The sequence below is a fragment of the Setaria italica genome, chromosome V, assembly GCF_000263155.2.
Source record: "Setaria italica strain Yugu1 chromosome V, Setaria_italica_v2.0, whole genome shotgun sequence".
Classification (NCBI taxonomy): Eukaryota; Viridiplantae; Streptophyta; class Magnoliopsida; order Poales; family Poaceae; genus Setaria; species Setaria italica.
The window spans coordinates 18,903,030-18,924,897 of NC_028454.1; positions in this window are offsets into that span (position 1 = coordinate 18,903,030).

The window sequence follows — 21,868 nt, forward strand, 5'->3', positions numbered from 1 at the left end:
TTGACATGAACATTAGAATGATAGGTCGAGTAGTTGCAATACTTAATAGCACTCGGTAAAAGTTGAGTGATTGACTATCACTCGCAAGTTATAGGAGTTGTTTCTTATCCTTTTGTTACAACTATAAGGATGATGGACGGGGCAGGGCTTTGTGAACTATTTTGGTGGTCAGTGAATTGCCCCGTCTGTCTACATGAAACTGGATTAAGGTCGAGATGTGATAGTGTTCGTGATCAAGTGTTTGAAAGTACTAATCTCATACCTAGTATGGGATGGGGAAGCCTAGTACCTGATTGAACCAGGACTTGAGCGGTTTCCACTGTGTCTGGAATGGAGTTCACTTGCAGCCCCATGTGGTGACAAGTGCGGTCATAGGACGGCAGAGGCCGGGTCTATGGAGCCTTGTACCAAGGGCAGTGGGCCTGACACGGGTCTGGGAATTGATGGGGACGTGGACAAGTGAAGCAACCCTTCGTGGTGCGCGGATGTCGTGAGATTAGGTTCGCCATGCATGGTTAAGAAATTCGAATCGATTCGTCTGCCTCTCACAGTTTGGGATTACTTGATCGCTATGCTACACTAAGTAAGAATGAAAGATGACGATGATCAAACTTTGTTATCTATAATTAATTGCTTGGAACTATGCTTGTTTAGTGTAGTTGCTAACTTAAACAAGGAAATAAACTTAGAACCTGTGGCTAAAATATTGAAAGTAAGGAACTACTGTAGTCGCTTTTGGCAAAACAAACCCCAGAGCCAAATACCTTTCATGTCTAGGCGTTGGTGGATTAGAACCACCTGTCGGTTAAGTCTTGTTGAGCGTAGTCGCTCAGCCTTGTTGTGGCATCTTTTCAGGTGATGTTGATGCCCCTGAGTTTGCTGCAAGTGGCACTTGGCCTCCCCAGCTTCCTCCTGGGTGGACGGTCGAGTGGAATCCCTCCTCGAACGGCGAGGACCGGGATCACTGATGTCATGATCGGCTTCGTCATGATATCCGACAACGGCGTTAGTTTCCGTTGGTTTATTTCTGCTGTTTAAAGTCTGCAACTATGTTTGAATTTCAAACTCACTATTGTAATAATTTTATTGCACTGGTTAAATTCAGAATATCTATTGTAATCTCTGAAACCACTCACCTTCGTGTGAGCTATGCTTTCTCGGTCCTGTGAAGTGGTTTATTCGAGGAAATCCGATGGACTGCCGAGTTAACTTAATTAAAGTACATGATCGCGTATTATGTGACTTAATTGTGCTTTAGCTAAGTTAATTTGAGCAGTTCTACCACAATAGACACATGTGCATTGTGTAGTACAAACAACATACATACCACATTCTGGGTCTTGGGCATCAAGCCAATCTTTGTATTCATCAACGTCATGATCATTACTAGAATCATCATCAGACTCATTCACCCTTGGTCGTTTCAGGGGTGTAATTTTGGCAGCTCCAACCACTTCTTGTTTTGATATTATCAACCTTAGTTTCCTTTCTTCAGATGATTTCATGTTCTCAAGCAAGCACTCTACATCTTTGGTGGAATCAATTGGCAGGACAGATGCAATAGCATTTCCTATTCTCTTCTTGTAGTAGTAGTAGTCCCGCAGACCAAATCCAAGTTCTTCTTTGAAACTCAACAACCAGACTAAGTCTATTTGTTTCCTGTCAAATTTAGTCCTAACCTGGCACACTAATTGTCCATCTACCCCCAAGCAATGTACCGTTACCTCCCACTCACCTATCAACTCACATGATCTGTATGTGCACATAGATATCAAAACCCTGCATCAATGAATGAAGATGCAGTACTACTAGTGCTATGCAAAAAAATAATCAGTAGTAATCAGCTCTGTGATTTATAAAAGCATGCGCCAATGAGGCAGCATCAAATCGATTGTACGCATTAATTCTTCAGATATTTTCTACCGTAACCCTACAAGGCGTTAAAGGTGGATGTGAACCTGTAACGTTGGTCTTCAATCTCGGCCTCCTTCTCGACTATGACTGTACTTGGTAGTGTGCTCCGTTCTGCATCGCCGGTCATGGAAGGAGAAGGAGTCACCATGGATGGAGTCGCTTGGGCAGAGAGGAACCATCGCCCCCCTAACGCAGCTGCCGTACTTGGTTGTGTGCTCCGTTCTTCATCACCGGCCATGGAAGGAGGAGGAGCCGCCATGGATGGAGTCGCTTGGGCAGAGAGGAACCATCGTCCCCCCTAACAATATTCTCCATTGCTGGCCATGGAAGGAGGAGTCGCCATGGATGAAGCCGCCGTTTTGGGGGCAAGTGGGGAGGAGGTTGAGATATTTGAGAATTTTGGAAAATGTAGAAGGGAAACATTGCACTAGTACTAAAAATTTGAGGCACGACCTTAGCAGGATGTAGTAGGTCCCACCTGTCCTTTTGATTTCATAGTTTTTTGCAGTAGGAGTCGCCATGGATGGAGCCGCCGTTTTGGGGGCAAGTGGGGAGGAGGTTCAGATATTTGAAAATTTTGGAAAACGTAGGAGGGAAACATTGCACTAGTACTAAAAATTTGAGGCACAACCTTGGCGGGATGTAGTGGCTCCCACCTATCCTTTTGATTTCATAGTTTTTTGCACTCATGTTTGGTTTCAACAAACCTATCTACAATTTGCACTCATGTTTAGTTTGAACAAACCTATCTACAATTTTATCTAAATTTGTGCAGTTATTATTCATGAATGTAGGTTGGAGGATGCATGACTATCTCACCATGTACCTATGATCCCTCAATTGACAACGAAGGAGAAATGAGCCAAATTAATCACAAACATAGTTCCAGCACTACAAGTTGAGCCAACCAGTCATGAACATCATCAGGCAAAAGCAAAAGAAACGATAAAGCTACGCTACTTCACAGCTGCATACAAAGAGAGAATTATTGATCGATCCCCATTCTCTTTTCGAACTCCACAATTTCGTGGTGTATCCTGCAGTTCTCGTTGCAAAACAGCGCAGCTTGTTCGCAGCCCTTATCCTTGCCGCAGTCGCCTCGAGCACACAAGAAGTCACCGCGAACTGGTGCCGGTGGAAGCGGTTCACCATGCATGCGCCACGTAACACTATTGACTAGGTAGGCGGCCTCCTCGCGGCACACCCGGCAGCCATCGTTGCACAGCTTCTTTGGGCCTGCGCTCCCGATCGCCACTAAATCATCATCGCATTGGAGGTGGCAGATGTACATCTTCGTGATGTCGTCATTTGCGGCGCCGGCGTTGTTCCTATACAACATCAGGGCATATAGATAGGCCCCCACATTGTGCCCAGCCGTCGCGGTGCGGGAGAGCTCGTTGAGGGATGGGTGGGTGCTAGTGAAGAAATCTGCTATCCCTTTGAGGGTGCAGGCCTGCGGGTTCGCCACACGAACCAGAAGAGCGAGGAGATTGTTGTACCTGTCAGGATCGAGGCACTCCAAACCCTCCATGTAGATTCGTAGCATTGCCACGCGCTGTCCAATGGATGGGTCACCGCACGCACATTCCATGACCCTGCAGACCACCCGTAGGTTGCCGAGGTCTTCCATGGGCTTGAAGGAGGTCGTAGCAACATCGTCGACGATGATAATGCGCACCTCCATAGGGAGGTCTATGAGCAATAGGCATTGCCTCCCCGACGCCATGAACGTGGAGAGGTGGAGGGTCACCAAATCTAAGGGGGAACGGTGGAAGGGGGCAACGGCAGGCTATGAGCCGAGTTCTTGAAAAGCTCTCTTTGGCGATATGGCAAGGAGACTACGTTGAGGGGCATAGAAAGAGTTATTAATATTCCCCGCTACCGGTGCCTTGGGATTTGCCGAACAAGAAGCGGAGGAGACGAGGAGATCAGGCGGCGTAGGCTTTTCTCGGGTATGGCAGGCAACCGCGCGCTGGAACAGGCCCCTCAATAACTTCTTAACATCCCATCCCATCCCGTCCAGCTGCTGTTCATTTCAATTTTCAATCACGTCCCATCCGATAATAATGCGCGGCCTTGCAAAAAGTATGAAGCAAAAGTATTAACCGCACCCATCCCAATCTCATAGGCATACAAAGGGGCACAGTTAGCATGGTGTATGCATGTGTATGTGTACATGCATTCATTGGCATACATTGTGTATGTGTTTTGTAAAAAGAAAATGATGTAATTGCTTATGTGTATTTCTCTTAAAGCAATTTATTTAACCATAATGCAACTGAGAAAACAAGAATCATCGATGTTGAGCAATTTTGGTTTGCTGTCTCATGAGTGGCCGCAGAATGCTTCAAATAGTGTAAGGTTTCATTGTACTGTTTCTAAGGATGCTACATCTCCCATGAGCACACAACTGCTGCTGTTCATTTCAATTTTCAATCATGTCCCATCATACTGTAGGTGAGGGGATGGGGAGATAAGGAGGCAGTGCCGTTTCTCGGATACAAGCGACCGTGTGACCATATGGATAGCAACAAGCAAAAGATACGCTAAATTCATAGTTTATACCAAGATTTAGAATGAGAACATGTACATGCACAGGATGGTAACAAGATCGATCTTCATTAACCACATATATAGTTCGAGAGGTCGTCCATGGGCTGGTCTGAGGTCGCAGAGATATGGATGGCGATGTCAGTGAGCACTTCCATCGGGAGCGTTGCCAGCAACGGTTGTTGCCAGTTCGCTACCATGAACGCGCGCTTGAGCGACAGATGCTACGATGGAAGGAAAGGGGGCACGGTGGAAGGAGGCGTCAGGGGGGCTATAAAATTAAAACGCCTTTTCCGTCGGGGAGATAAATCGAGGGACGGGTATGGCAAGCGTCGGCAACAGTGGCTGGGAACAAGAACCGTACGTGATTTTGACATACGTGTAGCCCTGCTAATTGGGTTGTAACCCATGTTGTAACCCCACCAATCCATTCTCACAAGAAAATAAATATAACCAAATCTCCATCATCACACACCACACCACCCCAAACTTTCCATTGCATAAGTTATACAAACTGCTTGTCAAATATGGTTACAACCCAATAAAAACCCATTAGGTACCCAATAAAAACCCATTAGGTAGTTTTTTTTTGAGTTTGTATGCAACTCTTGACACAGAGCCCACATGTTTCTGTCAATTTCTCTAAAATTTTAAGGTGTGAACACGAGGTTTTAGTTTTAGGCTCCGACTCTTGACAGGCAAGGCTCTAGGCTTTTATGGATTCTTAACGGGTCTCAACCCCGGGTTGAGAGATTTTTTGACCCCAAAATACACAATACTACACACCCCAAACACCATCTAAACTATTTGTTTGTAAAACGTAAACCAAACCATCTATTAGGCCAATCCATTACAAACCAACCCAAATGAGCTTATTATAGAAACTAAACCAATAAAACCAATAAATTCAACCCAATTATATTAACAGGGCTACATACGGAGTACTAGTATGAAGTATTTACTATATGTCTGTTGACTACTACACACCAAAAGATGCCGACATCACATCAAGAGTTCAATTATTCACATCCCGATCTTGATCTGAGTCTGTAGTTTTGGAAAATTGGTGTGTATGACAGACAATGAGTTTACTTTGCATTCTTAGATTTCAAATGTGTATCGTATAAGTGTATCGTATGTATGGCATACTCTCTCAGTCCCAAAAAGAATACAACTCGATCACACTTCCCGAGGAGTCAAACAGTTTCAAGTTTGACCAAATTAATACAAAAATGTACTAACATTCATATCTCGAAATCAATTTAGCTCGAAACTATATGTTGGCGCTAAAAATCGGCCGATGATCTTCAGCGTCGGACACACGGCCTAGGAGAATCTGCTTAGCTCCTGTTCGGGTTATCGCCCTGGTGCGGTTTGCGCGGCGTGCCAGTCAATCTGACCTGTTGATTGACAAGGAAAGAAACGTGTTAAAGTCCAGGGGTTTCGATCGGCTAAAGTTCCGATCTGTCTCGAAAAGCGTATCAGCGAATCGGCTGATTTACTGTGAAGAAGACCGGCTATAGAGCAGCCGATGATCATGTAGCGATTGTAAAGAAACTACTAGCGTAGACTAAATAACGCTACATATGCAACACTTGAAATAGATCTAATCGGCTATATGGCGATAAATAAGAATAACAGTAATGAAGCCGACAGTTCAAATCTCAAGCTGGATAACTGGTGATAAAACTAGAGCGAAATGTAAAACCTATAATTCTAGTAAATATCGATAACTGGTGAATAAATCTAAACAAAACGATAGCGATGCGCTCGAAGTTAAAGCTTAGATATTACTCGATAAACGAAACTTACAAATCGGCCAGAGATCGTGTCGATGCAGCCTTGCCAATCCGTACGAACTCGTGAAAAGAAAAGGTTTTTGGCGAAGTCATCGACTTGAAAGTAAAGTACGAGGAAGAAGTAGATTTGTTGTATTGATTGATGTGTTCTTTTACAAATCTCTAGAGATGGCTATTTATAGCCTATTACAATTGATTTCCTAACCGACTAGGATCTATCTCTAATTTCAAACGATAACAAATATTTACAAACACAACTCGTATCGGAGTTGGTTATCATACTCCCATGGGAAAATCTCTTTCTTCAGCTATCTTCTTCTATGGCCCACCTTAAGCCCATATTGGCCCAGCTGCCCCAGCCTTCCAATTGACCGACCTTCATCAACTCCGTTCGCCAATCGGCCGAAATACTGTAGCGTCAATCGGCTGATTCCCAACTATAGCTTCTAATTCGCCGCATCAGCCAATCTTTTCCTTCTTGATGCTGATTCGAAACACGTGTCAAAATCTAGCGTCAACACATACCCCCCAGTTTCAAAGTAAAACATAACTTTTACTTCAAAATTCTTTTTTAACTTTCTCTCCGAAACAAGCGTGCCAAAAACCCCCTTCTGTTTTGCAGTCTTCTACCTGATGATTGCAATTTTTTTGAACTGGGCGCCTGAGACAACCGCTCCTCTGAAATTTGTGTAGACAGTGCGGTAAAAATCCTGCCTTTACCCCTTCTCTCGGAACATCTTTAAATACCAGCATTCTCTGCCGCTTCTTTCCACGAACTCAGTAACTCTCCTTTCCCTGACGAATCATCTTCCATCACGTCCCAGCGCCCCTTTGCCTCCCGGTTGCATCTCTCCGGCGATCTTTCTCTCGTCTTCATCCCGCTTCACTTTCCTCAATGGTGGCTCCATCGGCGACTCCATCGGCGACCATGAGCTTCATTCCAGAGGTAAACACCCAAAACTTTACCCTTTACTTTTTACTGCTCATGCATCTTTTTAGATCTATTCTTAGTTCTTCCTTTTTATCTTCCTTAGGCGATTAGACAGCAAATCACCATCCGCTTTTCTGATGCACCTAGCCTTATCGGCCTAGGCCCTATGGGGAATCCAGAACTGACTGATCTGATCAATCTAGAAACCCATAGGATCCCTTTTAAGCAGTCGCCCATGGATTTGAACCAGTGGACAGGCGCATTTAGATCTTGGCCGAATGAGACTGTTGGCTAGAAAGAATGGTATCAAAGAATGGCCAACTCTAAAAGAGTTCTCTAGGATGAACTAAAAATCGGCCAATGCATAAATCTGTCCTTATCTCAGATGGAGAAGAATGAACCTCTAGTGATAGCAGCTTCTTATTTTTGGTCTGCCACGCTTAATGCGTTTCTTTTTGGACATGGACCCATGACCCCGACTCTGGCAAATGTTCTGATGCTGACCGGTCTTGACGTTTCCTCCCCCGATACACCTTTTGATTATCTGATCAAGCCGACCCATCGGCTGGAGACGAAAGGAATTGGCGGGTGGAAGGGATATATCAACAAAAACATGAAGACCGGGACGATTGGAGAGAGAGAATATACAACCTTCTTAATGATGTGGTTAGACAAGCACTTCTTTTGCGGCAAAGGAGTCGGCCCTTCTTCTAATACACAAGCTCTGGCCGAAGCTCTAGCAAGAGGATCCACTATCCCTCTGGGGAAACACCTGTTAGGATCGGCCTACCACATGATGCATCAGATCGTTGTCAAACTGTCAACCGGAGAGCCGATTGGTAATCCTAGTGGTCCCTGGTGGTTCATTACTCTCTGGCTCAACTTATACATGAGTAAGGTTTTCCAGCAGCAAATAGAGACCAAAACATTCCCCAACATTGAATTAGAGGAAAATCCTACAGTACGACGATGGTGCACCTCTTTTGGTGAAGCGGCATTAGCCTTTCCTGGCAGCCAGTTCACCCCACCCAGATAGCTGAGTATTTCAGATGCTTCTACAATGGCTTTAGTGAAGAAACTACAAGTTGGTACCCATACCAAAGAGCTGAGCCACTTTTTGAGCTTCCCTTCTGCTTTGACTCGACGACCAACTCCTTCAACAATGAGCTCACAGATGTCTTGATCAAACCAGGGATCCTACCAACGAACTTCTTTTCTAGGAAGGATTCTCCAACTTATGAGTTTTATAATCTGTCGGTTGCAGCACGGCAGCTCAGCCTTGGTCAATTGCCGATTTGGATTTACTTTGTCGGCCGCGCAAAGTTTCGGGATGAGCTCACCAAGGGTCTTGATTATAATCGGCTGTGCAGTTTAGTGCCAGACTCCAGTACCATTGATCTAAACAACTGGGTGGTAGCTCCTTTTGTTGTCCAACAATTTAAATTATGGTGGGGAGAATGGAAGCAGCATCTCTTCTGTGTATCCCCCGCAACATATTGCAATGACCTGGATCCTGACAACATCGATCCAAATGCAGCGGTGCTGCCCTCTTCTCAGCTGATTTCAATGACATTTCTTTTATGCTATGAATTTATCACTAACTTTTATTTCCCATTACAGTCTGGAAGTCAACTTCCTCCAACGCGCAGCCGAAGCGGTAGGCCGATAGAAAATCGCCACCCATATACATCATTCCCACTTATCGGCTTTCAGACCCTAACCATCAAGGACATCACCAGCGGCTGATCAAAATCAAAAGCTGAAGATAACCTCTTCAAAGAAGACGAGCCGCCGGGTGCGCGCCCGTATAGAATCAGCCGATTAATCGGTGGTGGCATCGACTGAATCCTTAGCTGCACCGACTTCGCCGATTATCGAAGAAGTCGCCCCCCAGGCTGCTACAGAAGCTGGAGCACCTGCTGCATCATTACTGCTAGAAGCTGTCCAGGTAACTTCATACACCTCGCACTCTTCTAAGTATTCTGTCGGTATTAATTTCTTCCTTCTGTTAGGCTGCGTAAATCGCCCCAATACAATCTCCGCAGCAATCAGCCATATTCCAGTCAGAGACCGGGACGCCAGCAATTCCTCCCACTGAGGTAGAGAATATCAAATTTCTTAATCCTTAATCAAAATCTAACTCATTTCTGATGCAGGCTCCCCCGGGTACGTCGATTGTGCCCTTTCAACAACCATCAGCCGGATGACTTGCAGAGGTATAGGAGTCATTATCTATATCAGACTTAATCACTTGCGTCATACTTATAGAGATTCGTTTCCTGTACCTTTCCAGGAGGCCGGCTCAAGTACGGCGCCGATAATCATCGAATCCTCTTCCTCCGATGAGCCAGCCGCGCCAATTCTCGAGATGAGGGTAGCACTCCCACCGGCACAAGCAGAAGAAATCCGCTTTAAAGAAGTAAGAAGCTTAACACCCAAATCGGCCGATTTCCTATTACCGTCAGCTAATCCATATTTTTATTATTTATTCTTTCTCAGGAGCAGGATACTCCCAACAATAGTCTCTTTTCCTTTGCGATTGCACTTTCTGATGATGAAGAGGTTGCCTCGCGCCAAGTCGCTCTGAGTTCAATCCCTGATGAAGTCCACACCAAGCTCCAGAGCATACAGATCCTCCTCCAAGATGATATCGGCTGACTGGTGGAAGAGGCCTCGCCGATTCGGCAGCTTTTCAGCGAAATCAGAGGCCGAGTTCCAGAAGAGGCAGAAGAAGCTCTGGTGCCCGCAGCATATATCGAGTCAATGCGGATCCCGGTGTTCAGAGCTTTACAACACATGGCCGATAATGCCAAATTAGCAAAAGCATGTGAAGAGGAGGACTCCTATAAGCACCGAGCTCAAGAAGTGCACCAAAAAATCAGCTTCCTCGAAAACTCTTGCCTAGATATCGTCAGCGCCATAGACCGCCTTAAACGGCGAAGGGCAGAGCTTGCCAAGGAGATGGAGCAGGTGACCAAGGCCATAGCTGCCGAAGAGAAGAAACTCCAAGACCTCCCATCTGTCATCACCGATCTGAAGCAAGAGAGGCAGAACTTGGCCCATGAAGCAATCAAACTGCATCGTCACATGCCAGAAGTCCCTGGATCAGCCGACGATGACCAAAGAACTTTAGATTCGGCCGATCAGGTTCGGCAGCGAGCGATTGCGGCCATTAATGCCCTCCTTGGGTGAATTGTAAAAATATTGAATGCCCTGTACAAACATTTAATGTTCTTTCACCGTTGACGTACGAATTCAAACTTGGACCATCCTCTATTGTAGCTTTTCATTTAATAGTCCTTTACTCCGATGGGACGCTTTTTACCAACCCCTCACCTTTTCTTTCTATAAGTATGAGATCCCCGTCTCGCTTCTAAGGGCATTCACACCTCGCCCAGCCTCCTTTCCTCGAGTAGTCTGATTTCATACTTCTTAGAATAGGGGCCGAGATGTCCTCTTCTTCTTTCTCCGTCAATCAAGTACGAAGTATCCCTCTGTTCCTTCACTTGACGTTTCAATCAATCTGACAACGGTTAGTTGTTTGCTACTTTTCAGCCGAGACGCCTTAGTCCTGGCCTGGAACGAGCCATCGAGGTTATGCATTCTGACAAACCGCTGATGCAGACGGACAAAGATCTGATCAGGGCTCATCACGAAGAACTCAAGGATCATATCCCCGCTAATGTCCAGAAGATCCTGGATCACATGGACGCCAACTGTTCCAGGTGGCCGCCAATCGAGAAGAGTCACTAGCTTCCTCATCAGGTCGTCCTCAAGGATGCCATGGTAGGAACATGCCATCCACTTCTCGACAGAAGCCACCAACTTCCTCGTCAAGTTGCGGTTGAAGCCGCCATGGAGGATCTGGAGGAAAAGAGCACCCGCCTCTTAATAGAACTAGGCCGGATCGAGAGGGAGATTAAGAAAAAATGTGGTCAAGGAATGTATTGATACTTTTTAGTCTAAGGGCGACTTGTACCATGTCGGCCATGTATCCTATTGTTGTACCGGTTTCTCTTACTGGTCAAGGGTTGGCGTTTTCTCTTTGCATGGGCTGTATGAACATGAGTCAATAGGAGTCGGCCACGTCGTCTCGACACACCATATCGTCAGCTACGCATCTACCCATATGCTGGGATAGTATCTCTTCAGATACCTTCCATTTAAGGCTCTTGTGAATTCCTCTCCTTCGGTAGTCTCTAATATGTACGCATTTCCCGGAGCGCATCGGCCGATTCTGTACACCCCTTCCCAAGTAGGTGACCATTTACTGAATTTGGGATCTTTAGACCCTATGGGCAGCACCAACTTCCACACCAAATCTCCTTGGGAGAATTGCTTGACCTTGACCTTCTTGTTGTACCACCTGGCCACCCTTTTCTTATTTTCTTCGATGCTGATCAGGGCCCTTAATCGTTGACCTGCCAAATTGTCGAGCTCTCCCTTCATGAGGAGGGAATAGTCATCGGCTGTCAACTGATCCTGAAGCGATGTGCGTCTGGACCCCATCCTTAATTCCCAAGGCAATACTACCTCGTGACCGTACACCAATTGATAAGGGAATATTTTAGTGGCCACGTGGCAAGCCATCCTGTAGGCCCATAAAGATTCAGTTAAGGATGTGTGCCACTTCTTGGGTTGTTCTTCTATCTTCCTCTTGATCAACTTGATTATCCCCTTATTGGATGATTCGACCTGCCCGTTAGCTTGAGCATAATACGGAGAAGAATTCAACAATTTAATTCCCATATCGGCGGTGAACTCTTCAAACTCTCCTGACGTGAACATCGTCCTTTGATCAGTTGTGATGGTTTGAGGTATACCAAACCGATAAATAATATGGTCTCTCACGAAATTGACCATAGCGGCTGATGTCACGGTCTTCAAGGGAACTGCCTCCACCCACTTGGTAAAATAGTCATTGGCTACCAATATGAACTTGTGTCCCTTGCTTGATGGAGGATAAATCTGTCCGATGAGGTCTATTCCCCAACCTCTAAACGGCCATGGCTTCATTATTGGGTTCATAGCCGAGGCTGGTGCACGCTGCACATTGCCAAACTTCTGACAATCTTGACATCCTTTATAATATTTAAAGCAATCCTCGAGTATCGTCGGCCAATAATACCCGTTGTTCCTGATCATCCACTTCATTTTGTGAGCCGATTGATGAGCCCCGCACGCACCCTCGTGAATTTCCCCCATTAGAACCTTTGCTTCTTCTGTTCCAAGGCACTTGAGCAGAACCCCATCAATCATCCGATAAAACAAATCATCTTCGAGTAACACATATTTCGTGGCCTGAAAATGCACTCGCTGATCCACTTTCCTGGACAGGTTTTTTAGGTAATTGGTGATCTCCTTTCGTCAATCATCGCCTGCAAGCTCCAGAGTCATGGCACCTTGAATCGGCCGATACTCGGACGCGTGTTGGGCAAGCCTATTGGCCTCTTCATTGTAGTTCCTGGGAATATGCTCAATAACCACAGACTTGAATTCCTTTAAAAGCTGGAGGCAATCTTCATAGTAAATCCTTAAGACATCATCTTTGCATTCAGATCTCCCCATTAATTGATCCATAATGAGCATGGAATCCCCAAAAATCTCCACCGCATTAGCTTTGATCTCCCTCAATAATTGAATACCTTTTAGGATGGCCCAGTATTCAGCCTGGTTATTGGTCGCGGATGCCTCTATCGGTAAAGAGAAATCATAACTTGCCCCCCGAGGTGATATGAGAATGATGCCGATTCCTGATCCGGCCCCAGACGAAGAAACGTCGAAGTATAGAGTCCATGGAACTGGTTCAATGACAGCAACTTCCGTTCCACAATGCTGAGCCACGAAATCAGCCATTACTTGGCCCTTGACAGCTTTGGCTAATTCGTACCTTAGGTCAAACTCTGACAGAGCTAGGATCCACTTTCCAATCCTCCCTTTCAAAAATTGTAATGACAACATGTATTTTACCACATCATCCTTGCATACGACTATGCACTCCGCCGATAACAGGTAGTGCCTGAGCTTGGTACATGAGAAATACAGACGCAGGCACAGCCGTTCTACTAGGGAATATCTTGTTTCGGCGTCCAGGAGTCTTCTGCTGACATAATATATTACTCGTTCCTTTCCTTCGAACTCCCGTACCAGCGCCGATCCAATAGCCTGTTCATCGGCCGATTAGTATAGTTTGAATAGCTTGTCAGCCTGTGGCAGGACCAACACAGGTGGTGAAATCATATATTGCTTGATGTCTTCCAACGCTTTTTGCTATTCTTCTCCCCACATGAATTCCCGGTCGGGTTTCAACTTCAACAAAGGAGTGAAAGCTTGAATACGCCTGGACAAGTTGGATATGAATCTTCTGATAAAGTTGACCTTGCCGATTAGGGACTGCAGCTCAGTTTTGTTCTGTGGGGCCACAACCTTGTTGATGGCAGCTATGATCTTCCGATTGACTTCTATCCCGCGCTCATGGACCATGAATCCTAGAAATTGTCCGGCCGACACACCGAATGCACACTTGTTTGGGTTCATTTTCAACCCATGCTTCCTTGTGCACTCCAACACTTCTCACAAATCGGCCAGATGTGCCTGATGTCCTTTTGACTTGACCACGACATTGTCGATGTAGATTTCCACCAGGACACCAATGAGCTTGTGGAAGATATAATTCATAGCCCGTTGATATGTAGCCCCGGCAATTTTTTAGGCCAAAAGTCATCACCACCCACTCGAACAGACCGAGGTGGCCCGGACACCTGAAAGCCGTCTTCAAAATGTCGTCTTCGGCCATTAATATTTGATTGTACCCAGCATTACCGTCCATAAAATTGATGACTTTACGTCCTGCGGCGGCATCTATCAAAATATTGGTTGTCGGCATTGGATACCCATCCATCAGCGTAGCCTGATTAAGATTCCTGAAGTCAATGCACACGCACAGCTTTCCATTTTTCTTGTATACGGGTACGATTAGAAATCCACTCGGCATAACGGCACTGCCGAATAAATCCCGCTTCTATCAATCTTGTAATCTTGGCCTTTATATCAGGAAGGATTTTAGGGTTGCATCGTTGTGCGGGTTGTTGATATGGCCAATATCCTAGTTTTATAGGCAACCGGTGTTCGACAATGGACCGGTCTATACTAGGCATTTCATGGTATTCCCAAGCAAAACAATCTTTAAATTCTTTTAACAAACTTGTCAATTCACGCTTGTACTCGGGGTCTAAACTAGCTCTAATATACATCGGCCTTGGCTTGCTGCCATCTCCTAAATCCACCATCTCCAATGAATCGGCCGACATAAACCTGTGCCCCAGCTTCCCGTCTTCTCGGAGGAACTGATCCATCTAGTCTGATTCTTCGGAGCCGACTGCTCGGATCGGCTGTAGGCCAAAATCTAACACCCTTAGGAAATTGGTGTCCTAGGTTCGGCCAGATATACATTTGATATGTTCGCAGCTCCACTATTGCGCATCGGCCACGGTGACACTGTAGGCGGAATCGGCAGTGACTATCTCGATGTTGTCGCCGACCCACTGGACGAGGCACTGGTGCATTGTAGACGAGACGCAGCAATTTGCGTGTATCCAATCGCAACCGAGCAACATGTTGTAGGACCCTTTGCCATTAATGATAAAGAAAGTAGTGGGTAGGGTCTTACTGCCGATGGTGAGGTCGACACAGAGTGCTCCACGGGCGGGGGATACGTTGCCTTCAAAGTCCTTGAGCATCATGTCCGTCTGGGTCAGATCTTCATCACTTTTGCCCAATTTCTGGACCATGGCATACGGCATGATATTGACTGCAACGCCTCCATCTACCAGTAGCCTAGTGACAGGTCACCCGTTGACGTGTCCTTTGAGGAATAGGGCTTTGAGATGTTATCGTTTTTCGTCCTCAGGTTTCTCAAAAGTGGTTGTCATTGGATCCAAAGCCAATTGGGCCATTTGCTCCTCTATCCGTGTTGCGTCATCCCGATCGGTGGGAGCCATAAACTCCATCGGCAAGATGAACACCATGCTGACATCAATTCTTGATTGTCGTCTTCCTCCTCAATTCTTCTTTTGGGGCGCTAGACCCGAGACATGTCATCCTTCTTATCCGTCGTCTACCTCTGTTCTTCTTCTTGTTGTTCCCATTAGCGCAGATGCCGGATTCTTCATTTTTGGAATTTGGTCAAGCCATCAGGGCACCATCTAGGGTTCACGGGTTTGACCGGCAATTTTGCATGTCCCAGTCTGGTTCTCGTCCTAGGGGGTTTTCATCCGACACCCTAGAATCAACCATCTCCTCTAGTCGAGCATGTGCACCGGCCTTGCCCCCCAGTCGCTTACGCTGGTCAACTCTGCCCCCCGACCGATCATACCGGTCAACTCCGCCTCCCGACTGATCATACTGGTCAACTCTGCCCCCCAGCTGATCACGCACTTAAAGGCGCCGATCTTCTTATTCGCGCCAGTTTCTGTTGATCGGCTCTAAGCCTCTATCTCTAGAGCGTGACCTCTTGAACGAGCGACTGTTGTGATATTGACCGCTGCACTTAGTGCAATTATCGGCCGATGTTAACCTGAGGTTGTTTTCCCAGCAGTGGATGCAGAACGGGCATCGCCAGTGATCTTCGTGTCGGCGCATCATCTCTTCGCGGTGTCTCAAACTTTCTTGCTGCCGTTGATACTTGTTGAGTAAGAATTGAGAGGTGATAGGTCTTCGTGATCTCTCTGATCCTTCACAATCATCTTCAACTCATCTTTTTCCTTTGACATCTTCAACCGTAGCCTGATTTCTGGGTCCATGGCATCGCTTATCTTGCCCGATTTTGACATCAGCACCTTCGTCTGAAGCGCGTTTCTTCCTGCATCGACCATGTTAGTGGGGAAAGGATGCTGATCGATCTTCATTGGCTTTATTGGCTCTGCTGGAACTTCGAACTTGAGCCTGCCTTGCTCAATGGCCGACTGTATCTGCTGTCGGAAGATCTTGCACTCATTCGTGTTGTGGGACGTGGCATTGTGCCACTTGCAGTACTCCATCTTTTTGAGCTGCTCAGCCGATGGAATCATGGGATAGGGTGAAAGCTTGATCTGCCCCTCTTGGAGAAGTAAATCAAAAAATTTATCGACCTTTGACGTGTCAAAACTGAACGCAATTGGTTCTTTCTTTCCAAACGGGCATGATATCAGCTTTTTCCCTTTTACCCATTCTGCTAGGTCGATTTCCGAGTCCTCCTCTGATTCAGATCCCTCTAAGTATGCCAGCTTCTTCTGAAAATTCCTCCATTGGTCGAAAGGGCGCACCTCTTGACCAGACAGTCGGTGGACGATCTGACTTAAGCTTTCGAACTCCTGAGAGGCGTACTTCTCTTTGATGTGTGGCAGGAGACCTTGGAAGGTGATATCGGCCAGCTGAGCATCGGTCAGAACTAGGGTGTAGCACTTGTTTCTGATCTCCCTGAACCTTTGCACGTAACTGGTCACTGGTTCGTCGCTCCTTTGCTTGAGGCTGGTCAAATCTGAGAGCTTCATCTCGTGGACTCCCACGTAGAAGTACTTGTGGAATTGTTTCTCTAGATCGGTCCACGTGACGATGGAATTGGGTGGCAGCGTAGTGAACCACTGGAAGGCCGATCGAGATAGGGATGATGAGAATAAACGTACTCGCAGAGCATCTTGTGTGGCGGTTTCTCCGCACTGGATGATGAATCTATTTACATGCTCCACGGTTGAAGTGTCATCCAGACCCGAAAACTTGGTAAAGTCGGGAACCTTGTACCGATGGGGAAACGACAACAGGTCGTAAGTAGGCGGGTATGGCATCTTGTACGTGTAGGTTTACACCTTCGGTTTCAACCTGAACTGATCTTGAATTACTTCCGCTATTCTTGCGGTCCAATCCTCCTGCTGCTGACGTACGGCCAGTTGAGGAATCAGCACATGCTGCTGGACCGGCGGTGCGATGGCTAGGTGATGGATCAGAGCGTGCTGCAGATTTTGCGGTTGTACAGTCGGCTGAGGAGCCAATATTTGATTGCATCAACAATATATTATTACATGATTAATCCATTGATATTTATTTTTATATCATTAATGTTAATACTATTTTGTATAAATTTGGTCAAATTTAAAATTGATTGACTCCTCAAAAAGTGAGAGTTGCATTCTTTTTGGGACCGAGGGAGGTGAGTATTTAAGTTTCAATATATATATATACATAATATATATATGGCATATATATGATCTAGGTGTATCATGTTCAATGTCACACCTTCTTTGCCTTGAGGTGATTTATGTGGGAGCTAAGACAATGTTCCGGTGCAAATTGGTAATTGTCCTCCTCAATGACAGGATCTATCGCACAAACCTTCTTGATGTTCGCGGGACATCGTCTTTACCAAGGTTTTGGGTTGGTGACACATGGATACACTTATCTTTGTATTTGTATTTGTGATAAACCAAGCTAGTGATGTACACTTACCTTTGTATTTGTGATAGCATCTCCAGTCATGCATGCACATTGTGTTAGGACTTTAGAAATTATATATTGGAATTGTATAAAGCAACATGAAAATGAAATTGCGTTTGAAACTACCTCTACAATGCAAAATTTCATGGTGTAGTTTCATATCGACTACATGCAAGACACAAACTGTGTTGGTAACTGTGCATACATGATTACATCTAGATGAAACCCCTCTTAAGAGCAGTCCCAATGGTGTATTGATGACGGTTTCTATCCTCATTAAATGACTTGCCACGTAGGCAAAATACTGTCATGGCAACGTAATTAATGAAGAAAGAGAGCAAAATTACTTGAAATGGTTTCATCATGAAGAAATCAGGTCTTCTCTTCACCCAGTGCACCAAGAAACCAGGAGTTTCTAGGAGGCTCATGCCACACTCCCATTGGAGGAAGAAGATAGAGTTGGGAGAGAGAAAGAAAAAATAATTATTGCTCAAAGGCACCAGCCTGTTCGGCTGGCTGCTACTGCTCGGTAGCAGCTGCAGCCCACACACAGCACTGCAACAGCTGCTACAGCACGCATGCAGTAGGCTCAATAGTGCAGCAGCTGCTATAGATGATTTTTCTTGTGCTATGGAAACCGCGTCAGTTTCTTCCATCAGGATTGCTGTTGGCGCTAGAAATCAGCTGATCGAATTCCCAGCATCGGACACACGACCCGGGAGAATCTGCTTAGCTCCTGTTTGGGTGATCGCCCTGGTGCGGTTCGCGCGGCGTGCCAGCCAATCTGACCTGTTGATTTGCAAGGAAAGAAACGTGTCAGTTCCCAGAGGTTGCGATCGGCTAAGGTTCCGATCTCGAGAAACCTTATCAGCGATTCGGCCGATTTGCAGTAATAAAGGAATCGGCTATGATGCAACCGATACCCAGGCAACGTTTGTAAAGAAAACTACTAGAGTAATCTAAACAACGCTACAGTAACAACACTAGGAACATATCTAATCGGCTATGCATGAAATAGGTAGATTAAACAGTGAAATACAAAGAAAGCCGAAATTACTGATTCCTAGCGGGATAACTGGTGATAAAACTAGAACAACAGGTAAAACCTAGAATTCTAGTAAATATCAATAACTGGTGAATAAATCTAAACGAAACGACAGCGATGCGCCCGAAGTTAAAGCTTAGAAATTACTCGATAAACGGAACTTACAAGATCGGCCGGAGGTCAAGTTGATGCAGCCCCGCCAACCCGTACGAACTCGTGAAAAAGGAGAAAAAGTGTTGGCGAAGTCGCCTGCTTGAAAGTAAGTACGAGGAAAAAGTAGTTTGTTGTATTGAGTTGATGATGATTACAGATCTACAAGGGTGGCTATTTATAGCCCCGTACAAACGACTTCTTATCCGACTAGAACTCTATCCCTAAATTTAAACAGAAAATGAATATTTACAAGTACGATTCGTACTATTTTCACATGCTTCATGGGCTAACCCCCTTTACATCTTCATAATCCTTTTTAAGCCCACATCAGCCCAACTATTCCAACCTCCTAATCCTAATCAGCCGATCACCTCCTTGGCAAGGGGGTAACCGATCAGGACCCACATGTCGAGGGCTTGGTCTCATTCTGACCCTGGGAACTAAGGTCGGGCGAGGCGGAGATCCTCCTTTGGAGGGTCGGGCGCGTCCGATCCCAAACCTCAAGGGTCGGGCGAGGTGGAGATCCTCCCTTGGAGGGTCGGGCACATCCGATCCCAAACCCCAGGGGTCGGGCGAGGCGGAGATCCTCCCTTGGAGGGTCGGGCGCGTCCGATCCCAAGCCTCAGGGGTCGGGCGAGGCGGAGATCTCCCTTGGAGGGTCGGGCGCGTCCGATCCCAAACCTTAGGGGTCGGGCGAGGCGGAACTCCAAGGATCAATCGGCCGATCCTCGACTATAGCATCAATTGGCCGATTTCCAATCATCGCCCTTGTATCTCGCCGCATCTTCCAATCTCTTCTTCTCCTAACGCCGATTTTACTCGTGTCAAAATCTGGCGTCAACACATGCCCCCCAGTTTCGGAGTAAAACATAGTATTTACTTCGAAATTCTTTTCAACTTCCCATCCAAAACAGACGCCATGAAAATATCCTTCCGTTTCGCGGTCTCCAACCTGATGATTGCAATCTTTTTGAAATGGGCGCCCACGACAACCACTACTCCTGAAGAACTCGAAACACCGGCGCGGTAAAAATTCCGCTTTTACCCCTTCTCAGACCTTCTTTAAATATCAACACATCCCGTACTCCTTATGAGCTCACGTCCTTCTTCTTCAGCGCACAGGCTTTCTTCTCCCTCCAACACTTTCCTTAGTCCTCCAATTCTCCAGCGCCTCCTTCCTTTCACATTCCCTCCTACTTTTCCAATGGCGGCACCTTCAGGCACCTCACCAACGCGCGAAGCTCCAGAAATGGCGCCTTCAGCGGAGATTCCAGTAGCAACAGTGGCGGCTCCATCGACGGAAGAAGGAGCTCCATCGGCGAAAGTTGAAGCTTCATCCGAGATCCCATTGGCAGCTTCATCATCTGCAGTCGCACCGGCGACTCCGCCGATTACGAGGAGCTTCATCCCGGAGGTCATTACCAAAACTTTCCCTTATCAGTAATGCATTTACCTTAGATCTATTTCTTACCCTCGCACCCCCTTTTCCTTTTTAGGCGGTTAGGCATCGCATCACCATTCGTCTTATAGAAAATCTCAGCCTTATCTGCCTTGGGCCCATGGGAAACCCAGATCCAACCGACTTAATCAATTTGGAAACCCATAGGATCCCCTTCAAACAATCAACTATGGACCTAGATCACTGGTTGGACACCTTTAGGTCTTGGCTGAATGAAACTCCTGGTTGGAGGGAATGGTACCAGCGGATAGCCGCCTCCAAGAAGGTCCAATGGGACGAGCTCAAAATTGGCCAATGCATCGATTTATCCTTGTCCCAAATGGAACGGAATGAGCCGTTAGTGATGGCAGCTTCTTACTTCTGGTCCGATGCTCTCAATGCATTCTTGTTTGGACACGGACCCATGACCCCCACATTGGCCGATGTAGTCTTGCTGACCGGCCCGGACATTTCTTCCCCGGACACCCCTTTCCGCCTTATAGCCGCAACATCACATCGGCTGGACACAAGGGGAATCGGCGGGTGGAAAGGTTTCATCAAATGCAACAAAAGGGCCAGATCTGTCGAGAACAGAGAGCACACGGCCTTCCTGATGATGTGGCTAGAGAAGCACTTCTTCTGCGGGAGAGCAGCTGGTCCATCTACCAATACCCAAGCTCTGGCCGAAGCATTATCGATAGGGACTTCTGTTCCTCTTGGAAAGCACTTACTGGGAGCAGCCTACCACATGCTTCACCAAATCGGCATCAAGCTATCCCAAGGGGAGCCGATTGGAAACCCAGGTGGACCCTAGTGGTTTATTAACTTATGGCTGAACTTGTACATGAGCGAGATCTTTCAGCAGCGAGTGGAACGCATGACATTCCCCAGCGTCGAATCGGCAGAGAATCTCACTGTCCAGCGCCGGTGTATGTCTTTCGGCGAAGCGGCATCAGCCTTCTCTGGTTGCTCGTACTCTGCTACCAAGGTGGTCGAATACTTCCGGTGTTTTTATAACGGCTTCAACGAAGATGCAACCGTTTGGTTCCCTTATCGGAGAGATGACCCAATCTTTGAACTCCCTTCTTGCTTCGACTCAACCACCGGCCGATTCGATGAAGATCTCACAGATGAACTAATTAAACCGGGGATCTTGCCGGCCAACTTCTTCTCAGGAAAGGATGCCCCTACATATGAATTCTACAACCCCTCTGTTGCAGCACGGCAATTCGGCATGGGTCAACTGCCGATTTAGGCATACTTCGTCGGTCGAGCAAATTTCAGAGATGAGCTCACCAAGGGTCTTGACTACAGTCGGCTGCGAGATCGGATACTAGACTCCAGTACCATAGACTTGAATGACTGGATAGTAGCCCCCTTTGCTGTCCAACCATTCAAGCTATGGTGGGCCGAATGGAAACAGTACCTGTTCTGCGCCTCTGCATCGACATACTGCAATCTCCTGGATCCAGCCAACATCAATCCGAATGCCGAGGTATTTTTCCCCTAGCCGATCTTCATTCCTTTATTAATGTGGTTAAATATGTACACTAACATCTTGCTGTTGCTTC